Raw genomic sequence first — 5069 nt, 5'->3', positions numbered from 1 at the left:
GGCTTGGGGGGGCTTTTGTCTGCTCCCCGAGCAGTGCCTGGTGTGCTGCACCCAGCCCTGCTCCGCACCGGCCCCTGCATAGCTGTGCGGGTGTGCGTGCCTGCCATAAATATTGATGGGGTGGACTCAGCGCAAGTGTGCCTTTATATACGGCGATTGGGATGTAAATGCTGTAAGTACCTGCTGTGTGGGCAGGAGAAAGCGGTGTAGGTGATAGCACTGAGGCTGAGTGCACAGTGGCTTTTTTGCAGGGAGGTGGGATCCATCCTGCATGGAGTGGGGAGGTGGGAAACAGATGGGTGAGTAACCCCAGGGGTCATAAACCTGTTTGGGGAATCAGCTAGACCGCAGCGAGCCTAAATCTTCCAGCTGAGACTGCAGCGAGCCACCGTGGCTCCCACAGTCTGCTCCCCGCACAGCCACACCAGGATAAACAGCGAGAGGCTGCAGTGCCTCTGTTTAATAATGCATGGCACAGAGGCACCGGACACACGCCGGGAGCTGCGGGGACAAGGAGTCGCCACTGCAGCACTCGGCCAGTGGGGTCCATCCTGGCATCCCCCGGCGCTCACGGGGCAGCGCACAGCTGTGGCGTGGTGGTGTGCCATGGCCCTGCCAGAGCTAGGGGGACGTGGACATCTCGGGGCTCTGGGTGGCCCTGAGACTGGAGCTGGGTGAGCAGAGCTCCCCATCACAGGGCACAGAGCAGCGGCAGCAAAGCCAAGGCACTCGGTCACGCAGCAGCTGACATCCCAGCTGCGCTGGATACTTCTTAGCTGGAGCCTGGAGCTGGGTCCCTGTCCCCTTGGGCACTCTCACTGGGAGATTCAGCCCCTCTGTCACTCTCTCTCGCACAGATGTAGGCATAGATGGTCTTTTTAGGGAGTTCTGGAGAGCTGAGCAGCACTGGGAGCACCCCTCCCTCTCCAGCATCCTCCTGGGACACCGCCATGCTGGGAACAGCTGGAAGCCGTGGGCTCTGCCCCCTCCTCACCCCATCCCTCCTTCAGCTGCAGCCACCCCAGCTCGCATGACAGCTGCCGTGCCCAGGATGAGCAGCCGCGTGCTGGGGCCCTGCAGGAGCCAGTTCACAACCAGCTCCCGCAAATGGCCCCCCTGGGGGACACACGCGTCCCTCATTGCACGCAGTGCCGTGATCTGGCCCTGCCGACCATCTGCCGCAGCAGCTCCCTGCCACCCACTCCCTGGCCCACGCTGCGCCCTGCAGCATGGAGCTGGGCAGGGATGGGCTGGGGGTGCCCAGCATGCCCCCCTACCCTGCGAGCAGGAGCCCAGCAAGAGGGGGCAGACAGGTCTGCGGGAGCGATGCCGACAGGGCCATGGTAGCAATGCAGATGGGTCTGCAATACTGATGCCGACGGGGCCATGGTATTGATGCAGACCGGCCTGTGATAGTGATGCAGGAGAGCAGGAAAAGCCGCGGCGTCAGCCCAGAGCCCCTCTGGCTGCAGGGGTGCTTTGCTGTGCCCATGCAGAGCAGAGTATGGGGAGGGCAGCAGGCAGGAGCCTCCCCCATCCAGCCAGCAAAGCCCTCAGGGCATGGGGCCAGCAGAAGTCATCCTGTGAGGATGGCTCCAGGGGTGGATTTGGCCTGTTTTCTCTGTCCCTCACTGGTGAGCTCAGAGGGCCCTGCCACCCCCGGCCCCCCACCACCACGGTGCTGCTCCCATGGTCAGGCAGAGCATCGCGGCAGAGCTGGAGTCAAGCTGCAGCACGAGCCCACCTCCCTCCCCACCAGTCCCAGGGCTCGTGGCACACTCCCACGCCGGCCCGCAGTGAGACCCGCGTTCACACCCCATGCCTGGTATGGGGGGATAATGGGGGAGGGGGTGCTGGGGGGGCTGTGACTTGCTGCAGGGGCAGAGCAGTGGCCCCAGCATCCCCAGGGGCTGGACATGGGCGGCTCTAAGCACCGCATGCTCACCCTGAGCACGGCGTAACAGAGTGACCCCGGCTCCCCCTCGTCTTGCACGGTGTCACCAGCGGGAACGACAGCAGGGGTGGCAGGGGCTGTCCCTGTTGTCTGTGCGCCCTCACTGTGCTCAGCTGCTGCACTGGGTGGCCCAGCCACAGCCTGACGTTACAGCACGCTGGTGCCTGTCCCTGTCCCCATCCCCGCCAGGTGCCAGCCCCAAGGGGCCGGGGCTGCTCTTCAGAGGCTGCAGCTGCTGCATGTTTTGTGCTGCCTCTTCCCCTTCTCCCCGCTGCTGTTTTTGTTTTGTTTAAGAGGCTGGCTTACGAATTTTAAACAGGCTCCTGAAAAACCCAATTACCTCCAGGAGACAACCTGATAAAAGCTGCCTAAGTGGCACTGTGGAAATCGCCTTGTGCAGCAGCCAAGGGAAAACCAACATAACAAAGCCTTTGGAAATGGAGTTAACCACTTTTAATCCCTCAGTGCGATGAGAAGGACCAATAATTATTTTGTGCAGAGATGGGGGGGGATAAGTAAAATAACTGTCCTGTGCTAATGGGTGGCAGCAAGCTGGGCTGGCGGTGCCGCAGGGATGGGTGCAGGTACTCAGGCACCCTCTTTCCTCTGCACAGGAGCTTTGCAAGGGCCTGCAGAGGCTGTGACCTTGCAGGGTCCCTGTGTGGCTGCGAGGCCTGGGGACGATGCTGGCAGCGGGGCAGGCAGGTGCCGCTCGGGGCGTTGCTGGTGGCGGATGCGGTGGGCGATGCGGCAGCGGCAGCCAGCCCCGTGCCCTTTCCCCAGGCACCGGCAGGGAGCAGAGCGAGGTGCTGCCAGGGCCCTGGCACCTGTACCTGCTCCGTCCCTGCCACGCTGCCCCCGCGAGCCGGCACAGAGGCAACTTGCAGGACTTGGCAGCACTGAAAGCTTCCTCCTCCATCTGGCCACGGCACTGTCCCCCCCATCCCTCCCTGTCCCTTCCCTTCCTGCCTCCCCCTGCAGCTCCAGGCAGCCACCTGGCAGGTGACACTGCCCAGAACAATGCCGGGAGACAGCTGTGCCTAAGGAGTGCCCATGCCAGGTGCAAGCAATCTCCCAGCACCAGGAGCATCCTCCAAACACCTGCCAGAGCCAGCTCGGCTCTGGGACTGCAGGGGTCCCCTGGGCCCATCCCGGGAGCAGGGATGTCCACAGGGGTGTGCGGCGCAGGAGGATGGAGGCGATGCCCAGTGCTGGTGATGAGCCCCTGGCTGCCCTTCCCATGGGAGCCCAGCCAGCAGGGCAGAGTTGGGCACCTGACAGCCGGTCAGCTGCGGTTGTGCTGCCGGCACCAGCAGCTGAAGTGCCGGGGCGGTTGGCCACAGCTCATGTGAGCCTCATGCTTCCCGCGACAGCAGGGACGGGGGCTGCTTCGCCCACCTCCCCCTGGCCACCCCGCACCCTGCGTGGGTTCCCACACTTGGGGACAGGACTCCAGGCCACCGAGCCCCAAGGAGGGCAAGCCCAGCTTAGCGCTGGGTGCTGGCACAAGGGACGACCCTGCCGGCTTGGCCACAGCTCATACTGGGAGCAGTCCCTGGACACGCTGGGAGCTACTGGGGGAGGATGCGCTTAATGAGCCGAGGCATCTCCAGAGATTGAAAGCCTGAAGGACCCATCCCAGGAACAAAAGGAGGCGTTTGTCAGGCACTGAGAGACGGGCTCGTTAATTCCTCCTGGCTGTCACACTTATCTGTAATAAATTTGTGCTCCGCTGTATTATTTTTAATACAATAGGAGCGGTGCCACCCGCCCACCGCCCGGCTGCCGGGAGTGCTGACGTCAGCACCCGGAGCAGGGCTGCCGCAGGGCGGACGGACGGGCCAAGTGCAGGCCTGTCCCGCTGCCCACGTGCCTGTCCCACCAGGTCCCAGTGGGCAGAGCAGGGCTGGGCACGAGGGCAAGGAGGCGTTTTTTCTGTGGAGGTGGAAAAAGGAGCCACTGGTCAATGCTGCGGCAGAAGGAGGCTGCGGGCTTGGGGCTGGTGGAGGCAGGGTGTGCCAGGGGGGTATTTTGGGGAGTGGTGAGAGGGGGTGAACAAGAGGGCCATGTCTTCGATGTGTTGTCCCTGTGCTGAGACCCATACACGGCAGTGGCCATGCGTCAGGGCAGGAGCTGGCAGCAGGTGCACACACGCGGGTCTGCCGGTGCTACGTCCCTGTAGAGGTGCTGGGCTGGCACAGGCGTGGCATGGCTCCGGCTCCCCCCAGCTGCAATATGGCTCCCCACTGCTGCCCCACGTCCCGCATTGCCCCCATCCTCCCCACGGCAGCCCCAGCACTGCCCAGCGGCACTAGCAGCATCTCTGCAGCCTGCACCACCAGGCTTGTGGGGGCAACTGCAGCCCATCCCAGCTCCCCGCAGCCTCCCGCATGCGGGGGGAGGGGGTCCCTGAAACCACCCCACACCCAGACCCTCTCCAGCACTTTTCTGAGCGATAGCCACAAGCATCCCTGCAGGGCTGCTCGTCCAGAACCTCACCATTAAACACCAGCGATCCCCAAAGCCTGGCTCAGAGCACCACTAATCTGATTTGCAAAGGGCTTGTCTTGTTTCTAATAACCCAGGGCTGGATTAATTAGGAGGCGCCGCCTGTCCCTCTGCAGGGTGTCAGGGCTGGTGGTGGGGCGCACGCCCGTCCCCAGCGCCTCTCTGTGCACTGGGATGAGGGTGGGAGAGCCGGGGGAGCCCTGTCCCGCAGCGGGGGAGGGCAGGAGGGGCTGCAGGAGCCCATCTCCCTTTGGGCAGGCACAGGGGGCTGGGCAGGCTGGTGCCCCCCATTGCCCCCCCCCGCTGAAGGGGGTCCTGAGCTCTGTGGGCATCGTGGCGGTGCAGCCCCTCCCAGCATCTCCTACCTGAGCACTCCCCACCCGCCATGGGACCCACCGGGGGGACAGCACCAAAAATCCAAAGCCTGCAAGCGGTGGCTGTTGCTGGAGGGCCAAGATGATTTATCAGGGACTTTAATTAAACTCCCGCAGCCGCCCTGCACCACTGCAGAGGGGGACGGGGTGCCGCGGCTCGGGGTGCCGGGTGAGGGAGCACAGGGGTGCGGGATTGGGGGGGCGGGCAGCTCCCCGGTGGCTCCGACTGATTG

This window comes from Aptenodytes forsteri, unplaced genomic scaffold (genome assembly GCF_000699145.1).
Source record: "Aptenodytes forsteri isolate BGI_AS27 unplaced genomic scaffold, ASM69914v1 Scaffold54, whole genome shotgun sequence".
Classification (NCBI taxonomy): Eukaryota; Metazoa; Chordata; class Aves; order Sphenisciformes; family Spheniscidae; genus Aptenodytes; species Aptenodytes forsteri.
This window is presented reverse-complemented; position numbering follows the sequence as displayed.